This window comes from Eupeodes corollae, chromosome 1, assembly GCF_945859685.1.
Source record: "Eupeodes corollae chromosome 1, idEupCoro1.1, whole genome shotgun sequence".
Classification (NCBI taxonomy): domain Eukaryota; kingdom Metazoa; phylum Arthropoda; class Insecta; order Diptera; family Syrphidae; genus Eupeodes; species Eupeodes corollae.
Window position 1 is genome coordinate 187,762,343 of NC_079147.1, and position 18,722 is coordinate 187,781,064.

Consider the following 18,722-nt stretch of genomic DNA (forward strand, 5'->3'; position numbering starts at 1 on the left):
AGAAACAAATTGCTCATGTGGTCAAGGAATGTTTCATCTACAATACTCTTCATACTCTCAAGACAGAGACAGTCTCCAGACATGAATCCCAGTGCCTGCTGCTTAATGGTCAAAAATTAGTCAAGAAACAACAGAAAAACTCGTTTTTTCGATGCAGAATACTTAAAGAAATCATCTAGTTTGTTTGACTATAAAATATCGCAGCACTCTATTCACCGCCTTCATAATTTTAAATATCTAGAAGTTAATTCTAATAACCTTCAGAGCAAGGGCGGATCTAGACTTTAAATGAGGGTGGAAGGGGGTTTACAAACTTAGATGAGTTTTTACTCACCGCTTACAAATGTTTTGTAAAGGAGGCTAACAATCAGCAGGTTTCACAACAAAACTTGCACCAAAAAGAGATGGGCCTTATATAATACTAGCAAAGAAAGGTTCAAGTAGTTACACCATCGGTAATGATGAAAACGTTGGTATTGCGTTTCCAATGAGAACCCAAATGTTTGCGTGAGTGTGTGTGTGTGATGAGAGTGATGCTGAAGCTATATGTAAGCGAGTGATGATTAAAAGCAGAGCCAAGCGACCAAGTAATTTTGTTCAGCTTGTCTACTGATGCCAGCGTTGAAAACCAACCTATTAAAAATAAAAGACGGTTATTTTAACGGACTATGCTCTAGTGAAATAGCTAGTTGCATTCCTCCCCTTAAACAATATACCCGTAATACCCACGCTTCTAGGAATGCCCATCAGTTTATCTTGAGCCCAACTTCGGCGGTACTATGAAGTACAGAGATTCTTTTTTTAGCCGTACTACGCAAATGTGGAACACCTTGCCACGCTCTATCTTTCCCTGTCATTGCATTGTTCAGAAATTTAAATTAATGTACACCGACACCTCCTATCAAACCCCTCCCTCTTTTCCTTATGCTCACACTGTGTCTTTGGCATATTAAAGGTATAAAAAACCCTTTTAGGGTTTGCTAATTATAAAAAATTAAAAATTAAATAACATACATATGTATATTAACCTTATATTTACACATTTCAAATGCTAAACAACTTAAGTAATCAAATTATTTTAAAATACTGTTGTCCAGCAAGGTATGGTCCAACTATTTAATTTGGATGACTCCCTACGTATGAAAACATTTCAAGATTCTAACATTTTTCAAAATATGAAATATTAAAGTGCTAAAACATAAATGTTTAGAGGGTTTTTGGTTAGTTTAGATATATAGAAATTTCGTTTTTTTGACGTAGTTTTTTCGAACTCAATTTTCGGGAGTCTCTTATTACTATTAGATTTTGACCTTAAAGGCTTCAACAAAACATAAAAAGTGTCGAGAGAAAAATGTTTGGTTCTTGAATTGTAGGGAAAATGGTGCATTTTCCCTACAATTATGATAATTATGTTCCTAAATTTCTCTAAAAAATTAAATTAAAACTAATTAAGGTAGGTACACAAAAAAGTTGGGAAGAATCGTTTGTGTAGCACTCACAAATTACACGTTTCAGAATCTCTTTTTACTTTAAATCACACCTTTATATCAACAGATATAAAACGTTTATTATGTTTTTCACTTAGCGATTAGTTTAACAAAAGTGTCACTTTTGTTTTTTTTTTGGAACATTTGTATTATTGAAATTCGTGTTTAAATCTCAGTTCTAGAGCATCCAAAGGAAAAGTAGGTTTATCCAACAGAATATCAATTTTGAAAGAAATAAAATGCTCGTCTGGGTCGTTAGAACTTGCTAGTTTCTTCCAAAGATTCTAGATTAACTTATTTTTTTCGAAAATCATTTTAAATTTAAATATGTCTTAAAAATATTTTTAATAAACACTAAATAAAGTGCGTTTTAAATATACATTTTGCATTAAAATTTTCTTAAAAAATGTTTTTAATATTTTTGTTTATATAAAAAAAAATACATTTTTGATCATCAAAAATCGTCATCAATTTGATGCTTTTATCGTTGACAAGAGCTTGCACAGAAAGAGAAAATTATTGAAATAGGTCCATTAGTTCTAGAGAAAACTTCAAAAACAAAATAAAAGTTTTATGAGGGATACCCTTCCGGAGCAATATGAAAACATGTTGTTCTTGTAGAAAAAGCCAAATTAAGAACACAAAATTTAATGAAAGTTTTAGAAACATCGCATATTTTACTCAACAAATTTGTATGGGGACTGCTGTTGTTTTTTTTGTATTAATAAAATGAAAAAAATGCCGTTCGCTAATGGGCTTAAAGCCTTTATTTCAATCAAAAGAATTGTTTGGACTGTAGAGCCCAGGAAAGACAGACAGACGGACGGAATCGGGGTACCCACTTTTTCAACTTCTCTACCGTCGTAATGTCATGTTTGAATAAAAGTTCTAGTTCAAAATTTGTTTACTATATGTCACAAGTAAAAATCACTCAATGTTCACTATTTATTTGTGTCAAAAAATTTAATATTGAAATTGAAGGCTAGTTTTGGGAATTTAAAGGCAACATAATATAAAACTGATGATCTCTTATTCAAGATTTCTTCTAACAATTACTAACAAATTTTTAGTTAAAATCTTTAACTATATAACTTAACTGTATAAGCTTTATGGCTCATATGACACCCCTGGATCGTCTATTTGTCAAAAGTTGATGAACTGGTGATGTGCTACACTGCGTAAATCGAATTTTATGGGGGAATTCCCATTTATGAGAAAAAATCAATAGGATATAGGATTGAAATAGGATATTCCAATGTACAGGAAATTGACATTGTCCATTATATGTGGATTGGAACACTAGTAGGTGAGGAAATGTTTTTTTTTTCATGTGGTGCACAATCCAATACAATCGCAATATTGTGTTTTACTTGTTGATTTTGTTTGAAGTGTAAATTGGACCATGGTATCTTAACGTGTTCTGAAAACATAGCAATTCAAGAGAAATTTCAGCTAATAAAAGAAATAGGAAGTGGTTCCAGAAAAAAAGACGTTGCTGTGAAATATGGAGTTCCTTCGACAACGGATTATAACAGCAATCGAATCTGGGGCCTCATTCGGAATAGGCACAAGATTAAGAAACCATTTTTTTTTAAATGTTGATAAGGCAGTCGTCGACTGGTTTACATCAACTAGGCATCAGAACATGCTCATATCTGGAGAAATAATCAAATAAAAGGCTCTCAAATTTGAAAAAATCAGGAAAACCAAATTTTAAGGCAAGAACTGGCTGGCTTGATAAGTGGAAGCGAGGGTAGGTACTGAATAAAAACGTCATTAATACGCATTTATCAGTTTGTCAACGTAAACTTTCATTACTTTAGACATGGAGTGTGCCATAAAAAAGCTTGTGGTGAAAGCAATGATGTACCTGATGAAGACTGCAATAAATGGAAGAAAAACGTTTTACCACATCCCTTAGAAAAGTATGATGAATGCAACATTTTTAATGCTGATAAAACGGGATTGTTTTTCAAATGCTTACCCGACACAATTTTAACATTTAAAAACGAAAAATTTCACTGAAGCAAACACAGCAAATAGCGGATTATTTTAATGTTGGCTGCAAACATGGATGGATCTGAAAAACTCAAAATCCTTTTAATAGGTAAAAGTAACAAGCTTCGTTGTTTTCGCGGTGTTAAATGGTTACCTGGCAAACTCCAAGGCGTGGATGGCTGGACAACTTTTGGAAACATTTGTTGTTACGTTAGATGAGCAATTCTCACAAAAAAGGAGAGTCGTTTTATTCTTTATTGATAATTTACCGGCGCAATCCAAAGACCTTCCACAAAAATTTAAGTCAATTGAACTTAAAACTGAAGAAAAGAAGGGGTTGGTGGAGTTGTGTACTCTGAACGACTGAAATTAAGTCTCTCATTCCGCCTTCCCAATCATTGTAGCGTGTTCCAGACGGAACTTTTAGCGATAAAAGAAGACTTGTTTTGGCTCAAAGAAAACGTGATATCAACATCTAATATCCGTATTTTCTCTGATAGCCAGGCCGCTATCAAATCTCTGTCCTCTGTCTCTACAAACTCTATAACAGTTCATAACTTTCTATCATCTCTAATGGAGATGGCGCAACAGTTTAATATTCACCCTTGCTGGGTGCCGGGCCATAGAGTCATTCCAGGTAACTGTAAGGCAGATGAACTTGCCAGGAACGGTACAGTACATCCCATGCTACCACGTTTGGCAAGTACTGGCATACCAATCGCTGCTTGTAAACTGTTGCTAATGCAAGACGCTGTGAGGAGGGTATGCACCAGGTGGAACAACATCCCCACGTGTCAAGTCACAAAAAACATCTGGCCAACACTGGATTTAAAACCTTCAAGGTGCTTGCCCCCTCTAAGCAGATTGCATATAAGCTCGATAATAGGTGTCATAACCGGACACTGTCTAATAGGAAAGCACACCAAGAGACTAGGCGTATTCTCAAATGGCTTTTGCAGAAGCTGTATGGACGAGGAAGAGGAAGAAACGGTTCTTCATCTTCTCTGCCATGCCCTGCTCTAGCTCGAAAACGCAAGAATTATCTAGGAGAATTCTTCTTTACCGATCTAAATCATATCGGTATAATCAGCCTCTTACGTTTCGTAAGAGACTCAAGCTGGTTCCATTGAGCTTAGGAAGAAGCCTCAAGGTTCATGTGGTATCACAATGGGCCATTAAACTGTGTCCGTTTCCATATTGGACATCCACTATAACCTAACCTAACCTAACTTAAAACTGTTACCACTTTACCAGGGAGTGTTTCACAATTTAAAATGTCATTATCGCAGCAGAGTCTTATAAAAAAATTTGAAGCATATGGATGCAGGAAAAAAACACGATATAACATTACTTTAGTGCATCAATACAGTTGAAAAACTTGTGACATTAACGTCAAAAGTCAGTCCAAAGCTAATTACATCAAAAAAGCTGATTTTTGCCCAATTTTTACATGGGACGAAGAAGATGACATTCCTCTTGTTTTTCTCAATAATATTGATGAAGATCGAGATTTGATAGAAGCTAAATATGATGAATGGATAATACAGAGTGATATAGCAACGAACATAACTCTAGATGACTATATGGAGGTAAATAACGATGTTTGTACGTCAGCCTTTCCTACAGACCAAGATATTGAGCAGTGTAGCTCTTAATCGTTGAACCCAACTTCAATTGTGATAACTCGAAGTCTTGATAAGTCGAATTTTTTTCGTGGATAGTAGTAGTTCGAGTTATCGAAGTTCGACTGTAGTATGAATAACTGTATATTGTTAACTTACTTTTCACTTATAAATTAGTGCTGCCAAGTAAGAAAATAATTAAACTACGTGCACAAGACGATAGGTTAAGTTTCTTTATAATATAAATAAAAAGTTCACTTTTGATTTAATTTTTAAAAGATATTTTTTTATTTTAGATCCCTAAAAACTAAAGACTTAAGATAGAAACAAATTGTGAGAGGTGACAGCCACTTAAAGCCAATGAGCAAATGAGCACTATATACCAAAATGAATATGCTCACCACTGTATATGGAAATATTTCTCATCAAAAAACTATCGTTTCTGACCTTAAAATTTTTCAAGTTTTTTCTATTCGTTAGTTTTTCTTTTTTTGATTTGTTTTCTTTTTTAAAAATCGTTGAATAATTTATAGAATCAAACAACCACCTACAACATTTTTGTTTTCTATGTTTTATTAGTTTTTCTTTTTTTGTTCTTGTTTATTTCTGGCTTCGGGCCAAGAGTATTAAAGTACAAGAAGTAGGAAATTGGCATAAGAGACGACTTTTTGAGGTTTTTGTGACGAAATTCATTGGTTTCATCAGATGGAGACACGAGAGTCGGGACACAAATAATATTCTTTTGAGTTACATGTAGATTATGTATTTATATACCAACTAACTAATGAACTTTTGTAGCCTAAATTCTTGTTATTTGTCGCAGATATTTTTATCGATGTTTAGATGTTGAAAATGTAGCGCACTGTTATAAAGTATGTAATGCATTTTTAAAATACTAAAACATCAATTTAAATTAATTGGGACCACTTGAGAGTTTTGAAGTTAAAATGTCTATAAATAAAATGCTTTTAATGCATTTAACTTTCTTTTTCTTTTTATTTCTTAATTTTTTGCTACACAATGTACTTTGAACAATATTTTTTTGAATATTGGACTGGCAGAGAGCAAAAGTCTATTTATGACCATAACCAAAAATTATTATGATGATTCAGATTCCGATTCAGCCATGTGTGCGATATAATATGAATTATACATTTTTGTCGGTTAATTTTTAAATAAAACAACATCCTGGCGGTCGGTCAACAGTTTTTTTTTTTTTTCAATTCAATTATGTATTTTTGTTTCCTCTTAGAAAGACAGACGTTTACAACGTGAACAATAAAATTAGACGAGGTGTAGATGATTTATTTTATATATAAGTTGAGTGCTGCATCATTTGAAATGAAATATTACGAACTGCTAGATATTTAAAAATGTATTTAATAAAAAGTTTTTGTGTTCTTTTTGTTGATTTGTCCTAAATTTGTACGAAAAAGCCTTAGGATTCTATTTCCGTATAAATATTTTAGTTTTTGAAAGGTTTTCAATTTTTTGTTGTAAATTTTAGACTGCGTTTCTACAAAGATATCGTAAATAGTCTTCGAAACTGCAGTAAAACATACAATCCCTAATTTCTTCTAAAGATATGTAAAAGGTGTTATTTTGAATAGCCAGCTTTGTAATTGGACAGCTGTCATCTTTTGACATTTGACAAGTAAAAACAAAGCCATTAATAAAAATGCAAGGATAAACTCTTTAATAGCGCTTTGGAATTACTAAAATTCACTAAAAAATTGTCCAGCATTCTTCTGCTCATTTAGTACAACTTAAGAACTTTTCTGATGCCCTGAAGAACTTGGTGCACAAATTTGAGCTGTTACTGATACAATTAACTGAAAGCTTATGCGTCGTTTAATAGCAACTAAGGATATTCTGTTATTGACGAAAACTCTCATTAACGGCATTACACTGTTTTTGCATGAAGATTTATGGCTTAATCACAACCACTCGTGGCTTTAGACAGGCTTCTTAGAGACTCTACGATATTTTATGATACAGGGTTATCCAAAAAGGAATCTTTTGTTTCGAAAAATCACCATCCACCACGCCTGTTGTTCACCCATTCGAGTTATCTACGACGTTAGATGTAGGTGCAGATCCAAATGCAAAAAACGCCATATTGTGCTGTAAGACAGTCCTAATTCCGGAGAACGACGCGGAAACGACACATTCCGGTCTTCGGCAAGACTTTTACTTACAGAAGCGATATATTCAGGCTCGACCAAAGAATTTGCAAAACATAATGTAGTTTCAAACCTCGGGCTTTGAGAAAGAAGTGTAGGTACTTAAAATGTTTTTATTTAATTATATACTTATTTTTTTCCGAAGCAAAACAAACGAAATTGCAATGACAATATAGTTGTCAGCTGTCAAAAAAGCGAAAAAATAGAAAATAGATCTATTCTGGCGTTGAGAACAAGCTTACGATATTAACGATCTAAAGTGAGAACAAAGTTTAAAGTAACATTTCAAATGGTCTCATTAGAGTCCTCCTTCTATATTCAATATGTTAAAGTCGAAACTTCCGAACGCGTGATTGTTGTTCAGCTTTGGAGCTAAAGCACCTTCTCGGCCGGAAATAGTGAAGTTGTTTTTTTTTTTTTTTTATATATAATTTACAGACACTGAAGGGGTTATTAGTACCCTTTGTATGTTTATATTTAAACACAGTGCGAGCATTAAGAAAATAGGGAAGGATTTAAAAGGAGATACCGGTGCACATTGGTCTTAAAGTTCTGAACATCAAAATGGGAGGGAAAAACAGAGTTGGCCAAAGCATTCCACATTCTCGATGTGCGATTTAAGAAAGAATCTCTATACTTGACAGTACGCCCGAAATTGAGGTCAAGGGTAAACTGATGAGCATTCCTGGAAGTGCGAAAATTACTGCTGAAATGTTTAAGGGTTGGAATGCAACTGGCTAATTTAACAGAACATTGTTTGTAAAAATATCTATAAAACAACGAAAGGCATGAAACATTGCGGCGGTGTTCTAGCGATGTAAATGTTTTGATTAAAGTTCTATCGTCTATCATTAAACCCCTTTCTTGTATTCTATCCAAGAGATTTAAGCTTGTTTTAGGGGCACCTGCCCAGATATGCGAATTATATTCAAGCTTTGGACGGATGAAGGCTTTGTAAATAACAGCCAGATCAGAAGGGGTGAAAAATTTCTTGCACCGTCGGAGAAATCCTAAGCACCTGGCAGTATTTTTGGCAATATCAAATATATGATCGTTCCATGAAAGGTGATCTGTGATACACATACCAAGTACTGACAGTTGATTAGTTTCTTGGATGCAAGTGCCACTCATAGATAGTGGAATCGGGGGTGTGTTACGCTTTAACGACAGGAGACAGCATTGAGTTTTCGAAGCATTAAATTCTACACGGTTTTTGATTCCCCATTGTACAATGCTGTCGAGATCAGAATTTAATGAGCTTATCACACGCTGCCGTTTGAGTTCCACATCCGAAGGACAAGGATGTGAATCTATGAACGAGTATGAGAAGCTGAGGATACTGTCGTCGGCGAAACAGGTTAATGGATTAGAAGTGGCAGACATAAGATCATTTATGAATATAAAAAAGAGAGTCGGAGACAAAACGGAGCCCTGGGGGACACCAGCATTTATTTTATGAATTTCAGACTTGACAACTTGTATTGAACGGTTAGAAAGGTAATTTTTAATTCAACGAAGAAGAGATTCATCAATACCAAAAGAACGCATTTTCGATAAGAGAGCTTGGTGCCAAACTCTATCAAATGCTTTTGAAATATCAAGTGCAATAATCTTACTTTCTCCAAAACGATCTAAAGATTTGTTCCACTGTTCGGTGAGATGAACCATGAGATCACCAGTAGACCTATTGCTACGAAAACCATAGACAAATTTTAGCAGAGATTGATGTAAAAACTCAAAAACTTATTCGTCACTAAAGAGCAACTGAAAACGGCCATTTTTTGATGAAAACTCGGGTTTGCATTTCATTAATGATACTACACCGAATTTTGCTCGAAAACTTTACGATATCCTATGTGTATTTTGAAGCACATTCTCGGTCGGAAGTAGTGAAATTGGTAGACAAATTTGAGTTGTTATTGATGTAAAAACCCAAAAGCTTATGCGTCGTTCAAGAGCAACTGATAATAGCCCGTTTTTCGACGAAAGCTCAAGTTTACATTTCATTAACGACATTACGATTTTTATGAACGGAATTATAAGATATTGACGTAATTGACGTGCATTTTCAACAAGAAAAGTTATTTCTTTAAGAGCTGATCTTTGTTTTTTAGGTCAATCAAACCAAACCCCATTGACTTATAAGATATATGGCAGCTAGTCTATTCATATTCATGTAGAAAAAAGGTGTTTTTACCTATTTAGCCATGCCTCCCATTTTGTAGGTTTGGTGAAAAACTGTATCTCCTGTTTCTAGGTCTCAATAAGCTCTTTTAAACATGTTACAAAAAATCAAGTAGAATTTTTATTTTTGACGAAATTAATCATGAAAAATTATATGACAAGGATATGTTTCTGCAACCATGCAGCCATGGAATTTTCTTCGAACTTTTAGCTGTGATTTTTATGAAACTTGAAAACTTTGTTCTTATTACCAAGACTTGAAAAAAATTGTAAAATTGCCTTGTTCACTTTCAAAACTAATGTATTTTAAGACAACAAATCTGGCATTTAAGATGGTTTTTAAATTTTTAATCCAAAAATTTCAATTGATCCTGAAAACTGATGTCGGAATTATTTTTTGACTTTCTAAAAGTGTTCAGTAAGGGAAAAATAAAAGTTCTGTTTTTGAAAAGTACAGAAATTTCATTCTGGTTTTGAAATTAGAAAGCAATAACGGCTTACATATGTAGATATGCATATAAACTTATTATTTTATTATCGCCAATGACCCATAAAGGTAACCCTACTAAAATAAAACGGTGTAGATCCAAAACATAAAACCTTACTATACTATCTCTTTCGTATATGTTTGTTTACTTTTCAAAAATGATCTGCTTTTTTCTTTCAACTTAAGTTCAAACTACTTTACCATTAAAAAAATAGGCATCTACACGTCATAACGAAAAATTTTTTTTTTTGGTTTCTGAAATTAACCCGAATAGAAACCAGGATCACAATTTGTGTTAAAATATAACCTATATTTTCGAAAGTAAAACGCAGCTATAGATACTTCAAATCTAAACTTGGCTGTTGTGAGTTTGTGTTCGGCTTCCTAATTGTGCAAAATAATTTGCTTTTACAAACATTTTTTGATTTTGAAATAGATGACATTAAGAAAATATCCATTAGTTCACAGGGTCAGATTCTTTGACACTGACAGCCCTTTTTTGAAAGTCAATACTCTACTTTCACGGAATGAAATAAGTTTTATTATTGTCGAACAATTTTGGGCAATACCACGTTTCCAAATAGTGCGTATTTAAGAAAGAATTTTCAGCTGTAACATTTTCGCCGCGAATGCTATTACAAATTACATCACCTGCGGATTTTAAACTGTAGTGGTATCAATCGACATGATTTTGAAAAATCTGGTAGCTCATCCAGGTTGGCAAGATATGCCAAAGATAACCTGCTAGAATCGATCTTTTGCGCACCAATTTCGAATAAGCCGCCTTGGCTATGTCAATTCGCCTTCTTAAAGTTTTGATTTAACCCTATTTGACTTTAATGGAAGAAATTGAAGGATAGATGTTATGTCAACAATCCAAACGATTGGAGCACTTAAATCCAATATAATTCAAGCTATCCATGATTCAAGCTCCAAAGCATCAACAAGTTCTTTTAAAATTGCAGTGGTGCCACCCTAATTATATATTGTTGGATGTGACTGGTATGACATATAAGTTTGACAGCTATCGAAATGAAAAAGATTCATAGAATAAATAAACCCTCTATTATGATTCATTAATGTAATAATTTATTCTTAGTCAACATTCAATTATCAATGTTTCTTAACTGAATTATTTTCAATAAGCTACAGACCCTGGCCTGGATTTCCAGAAATAAAATAAGTTCGAATCATGATTTATCAGAATTCTACCTTGAAATTGTGTAAAATGTCATTCTCCAGACGCCATGACATAAATAAAGAAAAATAGCCCTGTTTACATTTTTTTCGATGTTTCTCTTTTTTTAATCAAATTATAATTTACTTGTTTTTATTTTCTTTTCATTTCCACGCTCTCAGAATGAACTCGAAACAAATCACATTTAAATTTCAACACAATTAAACAAAACCAAAATACCAATTTTTCTCTGAGAAAATTTCGAAAAACAAAACTATTTTTTCGAACATCATTCAAACGAAAATGAAAAAAGCTGCGCTAATGGTCATTTTCTTTCGAGTTCGAAAAAATTAAATGACACAAACGGTATATGTGCATAATACACTCGCTCATATACAAAAATATGGTCGTCTGCCAAATTAATACGAAAACGAATAACCTAATTTTCGGCCAGTTCCCTGTCCCAATATTTTTAGTTTTCATTTTTTTGACAAATGCAACATGTTCTTTTTTCTGACTTACAGTTATTGCAAATTATGCGTTCGAAGAAATGTCGTGTTGTGTCGATGCGCGATGGGGACTGGTGTATTAAAGACGACAGCGTTTTTGTTTTCGAAATATCAGGGTGTAGTAGATGAATATGGTCTGGTAATCCACAAAGGAGGAACACTGTTGCGTAACATTTATGTGTAGAGATATTCCAATTTAATTTTCAAAAATATAAGTCACTTCAATTGGAATTTTTAAAGAAAAATAATTGATTTATTTTTTCGGCACACAATTCAAAAATCACGTTTTCTTAAAACAATTCACTTTTTTTTCACAAAACAACAATTGCTTTTATTTTTTGAAAATTTCTTTTTAAACGTCGAAGTTGGACTTTTTTTAAAAATAGAACGAAACTGGGTGAACTTTTTTTTCTTTTTCAACTCCTCGAAAACCAATCAAGGGAACACTTTTTGGAGATATTTTCAAAATCAGGATCAAAACTAAATGCAATATTGAATTTTCCGAAAATGAAAAATTACTTCTATCGACGTCAGAAACAGACGAGCAATTGTTTAAATAAACGAAAAATTCGGGCGAAAATTTGCCTCCGGATGGCTAAATTTAAATTTTGTCGGTATTTCCTTCTGCGCACAACCCCTTCCCTGTTTATATTTTATTCTTCTTTTGAATTGGATATTTATACTAGCAACAGAATTTATGAAAGAAGAATCGAAACCGAACCGAATGTATCAACATTTTCAAGACAACTGAAAATCTTAGTTCGAAAAATCTGCGTTTTTGAGTTGGGAAATTGAAGAATGCAGAAGAAATTTCGTATTTCGAAAACTTAAAATATCTCTTTTACTTTTTCTGTCTCTTTCTCTTTTTTAATTCTGGGAGAAAAAAGTTGTAATGTTTTGTGTTGGTCTTTTTATTGAAGTAAAAATTGTTTATTTTGAAAATATTTTAAAACAAACATTAAGGAAGTCAATTCTTGTTTTTGAAGTGGTCTTTTGGAATTCAAATATGATTGTTTACAAAACGATCATAAATCTTCCCACACAATTGAAAGATGTTATCTTGTGATTTTTGTTCCTAAAATATGTGTTCGAAAAGATTTTATATTAAACTGAAACAAATTATGGTTAAAGAACTTTTGAACGCGCTCCGCACGTTTCAAATGGTGTATTGGATATTTTTCTTCATCAGGTGGCACGTGGAGACATTATTTTAAATATGTAGATATATACATTCTTTGAATAACCCACGCAAAAGATAGACAAATATTTTAATGAATGAAAATTCATTGACATTCTCTGTGCTGCAATGACGCAGTTTCGAAAAATGTATGTACAACAACTGTCATTATTTCGGGCGTAATTTTATTTGTTGCAAGTATGGCGCACAAATACCCTGACGTTAGATTTAAAGATAAGGAATACGCAGCTTTTTTGGCACTGTGAATATGGATTTAATTTTAAAGAAATGGGCAGAGAAAAAGTAATTGCGGAGACTACCGAACGAGATGATTATTTTCAATTAATTAATTTGTCTTTGTTTTGATTATACGACTCCAGTCTGGAAATCATTTCAAAGTGACATAATTTAATTTTGTGCATTAATTGGATAAAGATACACATTTTTGTAGGAAAATTATATATGCTTCTCATATTTCTCATATGACATTTCTGTCGTTTTCGAAGTGATGTGAAACGGAACTTGAGTTTCAAATGATCGTATCGTTTTTTTCACCTTTGATGACCACGATAGTTAATTTTCTTTCAAATGTATATAAGTTTTCTCGTTTATTAATTTTACATAAAGATTTCATTTGAGACTTTTGTTTTGAAAATTTGGGATAACGCAATAATGCAATTGCATTTTTGAACAAATTTTATTTGATAGCGACATAAGGGGCTTGATGTCCAGATAAGTTTCTAGTCCTTGATTGGGCTACGATCTAAAGCAAGCACAAAGCTTAAGGTTACATTTCAGATTGCTTCATAAAAGTTCATTACGAGCGAAAGCGTGATTTTGGTTTAGTTATTAAGATAAAAGTACGCCATTCTGTTTTGTGTTTTGACGCCTGTCATGTCTTCCTTTCTTTTTTAACAGATTCCTTTTGTACGTCTTATGCAGCAGCAGTTTGGAACTTATGGTGAGATTGGGTCTTTAAAGAGTTTTGATAAACAATAGTAGGATTTGTTACCTTCTTCCAGACGCCTCGACCCAAGGTACATAATTGACAGATTTATGTGCAGTCCAAGGTTCTTTGGCACTCGCAAATGAGTTTGCTTATTCATGTTAACATAACGAGCCCTTCCCGCAAATTTATTGTAAGCGCCAAAATTAATTTTATCGTAAACGACAAATCAAAAGCTTACTGCTGGTCCTTGAAACAACTTGTACCCATAGTCAGTATTGAAAATTAGTAATTATCCTTAAGTTAAGAAATAGCAATAGCCTCCAAGGTTCTATGTGTTACTAGCAAATTTTAATAATTAAGTTTTCTTTTTTATTGAAAATGTCGCTTACGATAAAATGGCGGGAAGGGCTCGATAAATGTCTGTCTTTGAATGTTAAACAGAATAAATTCAAGCAATGGTTTGAACCTGGATCAATGAACAAGCACAAAAATAACTGGGTCTGTTTTCATTCCTGTTCAACCAAAGATTTGTGTAATCGGAACACGCAGTCCAAAATTAAACTTTGCTTTTTGAGACCTGTGGTGTGTTCTTTTTCGATCAATTTTTAACAATTGTGGTTATGTCAAAAACAATAGTTCAAGTGTCATATTGTTTGAAATTTGTATATTTATTTATTTATTTATTCATCAATATGAGATTTAAAAATCTACAATTAGACTACTAGATAAATATTTACATCTGTACAATTTATTAAATAAACTTAAGTTAAATATAAATACTTAAAATATAATTAACATGGAAAATATATACAAATAAAATATAAACAAAAATATATAATTAATTTGTTCTTACCTTATTAAAATATAAAATCAATTGAAATGAAAAGTTTATTTTAGATCTACTTAGTTGAAAATCTAAATCAATGCAATTTAAAATTAAGTTAGTTTCTTTGACACATCAGCGGGTTATTGGGTTCATTTTTCGAGTAATTAAATATATGTACATCTTCTCGAAACAAACAACGAATTCGAAGTTGACGTGATGGAGCATACAAATTTATTAAAGACAACAAAAAAGGGCACTTGATATGATATAATAAAATATCATTTGTAAACATCACAGAAAACATTTTACGTCTATTTTCAAGAGATTGAATAGCTAAAAGTTGGCATCTAGTTTTGTATGATGGAGTTTCGATGTTCCACCCACATTTTTGAATAGGGAATCTTGTAATTTTGTGTTTATCATTTCAATTCTTTTAAATTGAATGTTATAAAAAGGGTTCCAGATTACACAACAGTATTCCAAGATACTTACATATGAAGTAAAAAGCGATTTGAGAGTGAAAGGGCCTTTAAAGTCTATGGTATCGCGTTTGATAAAACCTTAACAAATGTTAAGTTTAAATTACACCAAAAACTTTCTTCTTCCTTAATCTTTCTAGATCTTGATTCTCAATTTTGTATTCAAAGATGATTCCAGAAAAGTTGGGGTAAAAAGAAAAACATTGACATTTAGCGACATTTAAATATAATTGGTTTTTCGTGCACCATTTGGATAATTTCGAAATATCGTCTTGTAAGAGATGGCAGTCATTAATAGATTTTATGGAAATTGACTAGAATTGAGGAAAATACTTGGTAAGTCATTTATAAAAATAAGAACAAGAAGGGGACCAAGATGGCTACCTTGGGGCACACCAGATGAAACTAAAATAGTTTCGAGAGAACTTCGTCAATGCAAACAAATAGAACTCGACCCATAGGATAAAATTCTAACCATTTCGAAAACTTAGAATAAAATCCATAGTTTTTTAATTTCTTAATTAAAATTGAGTGACTTACTCTATCAAATGCCTTTGAAAAATCGGTATAAATTACATCAATTTGATATCCTTCTTCGAGATTATTTAAAATAAAACTGGAGAAAATAGAAAGATTAGTCGTTGTTGATCTTTCTGCAACGAAACCACGTTGCAGCGGTGAAATGTGTTCCTTAACTAAAAATGTTAATTTTTCATATATCAATTTCTCGAAAAGTTTTGGAATACACAACAATTTACAAATCGGACGGCAGTTGGATATTAGCTGATTTCTTACATGATGGAGGAAATTCACCGTTCTTAAAAATTAAGAAAAGCGGTTCAGCTAGAGAAGCAGTACATTTTTTAAGAAGAATAGGTGGAATTTCGTCTGGACCTGGTTTATAGTCATCATTTAAACTCAAAAGACCATCTTCAATTTCGGAAATATTTAATTCTAAACAACCAATATCTGTCTAACATTCAAAAGACAAATATTCGGCTGTCCATGGTGAACTTACATACAAATTAACGAAACTAGATTCAAAATAGTGTGCGAAGGAATCACAAATACTTGATACATTTGAAAATGTTGACCCAAGGTAATTCATTCTTATAGTCTTCGTCTGTTTTGGTTTTTGTTATTCTTTTATTTGCAATGGCTGGAAATTTCAGGTTAGATTATTGTAATATTCGTGGGCTTAGAGCGAATTTTCTCTCTGTGTACTTCCATGCTGCTTTAAACAGGGTGAGGATTCCCATCCCACTGAATTCTTTATTCAAGGGTATAACTTGGTGCCATTATGCTTTTCTCACGATGGTCTCGCCATATACATTAGGAATGATGTTGCTTATCAGTTTTTGCCACAATATGGTCTGTGCACCAATTCTTTTTTCAATTGTATGTGGTTTAAATTTTCCGTGAACAAGCAAATCATTCACTATTGATTCCTTTATCGAAGCCCAAATATAGACAGAGTATCAACTTCTCGTGAATTTGATGCTTTGTCTGATTCCATCCAAAGAATTGTTTCGTCCTATCCTCGCACTGAAATCGTTGTTACGGGCGATTTCAATGTACACAATTCTTCATGGCTTCAACATTCGGGCCAGTCAACACCAGAAGGAGTGTGTGCTGGAACTTCGCTGAGTTAAACCACCTAACTCAGCTGGTCAACGAGCCCACTCGAATATCGGATGTGGTAGGTCGAGCAGAAAACACTCTTGACTTTTTTCTTACCTCTGACCCTGTTAAGTACACTATTAGTGTTCTATCTCCTGACCATTGTGTCATATCAACAAATTTCTCGTGTAAAAACTCTCTAGTTAAAGAAAGAGCTCCTAAGAAAACCGTTTGGCAATACGAGAAAGCCAACTGGGACGGTCTCAATAATTTCTTCAGGATCTTTAACTGGTCACTATGCTTCCTCGATAGTGACGTTGACGCCAGCGCTGATATGATCACAAGTTTGATTCTCCTGGGAATGAGAACTTTTATCCTGAATAGGGTTAAAAGCATCAGACCTAATTAAAACGCATGGTTCGATGCGAGCTGTTAAGATGTTATTAGGGTTTAGAAGGTAAGTTTCCGTTGTTTTAAAGCCAATCCAACTGAGGAAAACCGGAATAAGTTTAAGCAAGCCAGGAAGGCCTGCAACGCCCATATTCGACGGACCAAATTTTTACATGACCAAAAATTACGGCAGAAAATACTGCAATGTCTCAAAGGCAGTACAAATTTTTGTTTCATTTGTAAAAAATATGAGGAATTCTTCCTCTTCCTCGGTTCCTACGCTCGTTGTGAATGACACTCCATTTGATAGCTCTTTAGAGAAAGCTAATCTCTTTGCTAGGCAGTTCGCCGCAAATTCAACGCTGCCAGTGAGTGTTATGCTGTCTTTTATCGTTAAAGCAAAATATACCCCCGCTGCCATTATCCATAAATGGCACTTGCGTCGAGGAAACTGAACATCTCGATATTCTTGGTATGTGTATCACCAACCACCTTTTGTGCTCACATGCGAGATGTCGACAAAAACGCCGCAAGATTTTGGGTTTTCTAAGGCGATGCAAGAAGTTTTTCTCCCCCTCTGATCTGGCTGTTATTTACAAGACTTATATATGTCCATAGCTTGAGTATAACTCCCATATCTGGGCTGGTGCTCCTGCAACTTACTTAAGCCTCTTGGATACGTAGAGCATTTAGATTGATTGGTGATATTACCATCATAAGATCATTTACGTCACTTGAACATCATCGAAATGTTTCTTGTCTCACCCTGTTTTACCGTTATTTTAATGGTTTATGCTCTAGAGAAATAGCCAGCTGGATTACTGCCTTTTAGACAGTTCAACCGTAATACTCGCGCTTCTAGGAATGCTCATCAATATACCCTCGGGCCCATCTTCGGTCGTACTGTCAAGTACAGAGATTCGTTCTTTAGCCGTACTATGCGAATGTGGAATGCCTTGCCACACTCTGTCTTTCCCACCTATTGCAATATTCAGGAATTCAAAACCAATGTGCACCAACATCTCCTTTCAAACCCTCTCTCCCTTTCCTAGCGCTCACACTATGTCTACATCAACCGCCTCTAGGCACATCAGACCATTGTATTGTATCTGCAAAATTCTCATGTCAAAAATACCCAGTTAAAGAAAAACTCCTATGAGAACCGTTTGGCAATATGAGAAAGCCAACTGGGACGGTCTCAACGAATTCTTCAGGAACTTTAACTGGTCACTATGCTTCCTCGATAGTGACGTGGATTTCAGAGAGGAAATGGTAACGAATTTAATTCTTTGTGGAATGAGAAATTTTATCCCAAATAGGGTGAAATCTATCAAACCCAAAGAGAACTCATGGTTTGATTCGAGCTGTAAAGAGGTTATTCGGTTCAGAGATGTAAGTTTCTGTTGTTATAAAGCCATCCCGACTGAGGAAAACCGGAATGAGTTTAAACAAGCTAGAAAAACCTTTAATAGTCATATTCGACGAACAGAAATTAAGGCAAAAGAAATTACAATGTCCCAAAGGTAGTAAACATTTCTGGTCATTTTTAAAAAACGTACGAAACACCACCTCATCCTCGGTTCCAACGCTCGTCCACAATGACACTCCCTAGTCCCTATGTAAGCTCGATTGGT

The 18,722-nt window shown here is 33.7% G+C and overlaps 2 protein-coding genes across 3 annotated transcripts in view; both read right to left on the reverse strand.

The window, feature by feature from the left end:
* The window catches only part of LOC129938725 (cingulin), a 55,816-nt gene extending 43,431 nt beyond the window's left edge, over positions 1–12,385 (reverse strand). For both annotated transcript variants that reach the window (XM_056046453.1, XM_056046445.1), the window contains exon 1: positions 11,661–12,385. The gene's annotated coding sequence lies outside the window, so the exon portion shown is untranslated. The remainder of the gene's footprint in view (positions 1–11,660) is intronic.
* Positions 1–18,722, reverse strand: part of LOC129938910 (uncharacterized) — a 406,682-nt gene that overhangs the window by 124,801 nt on the left and 263,159 nt on the right. The gene's annotated exons all lie outside the window — the stretch shown is intronic.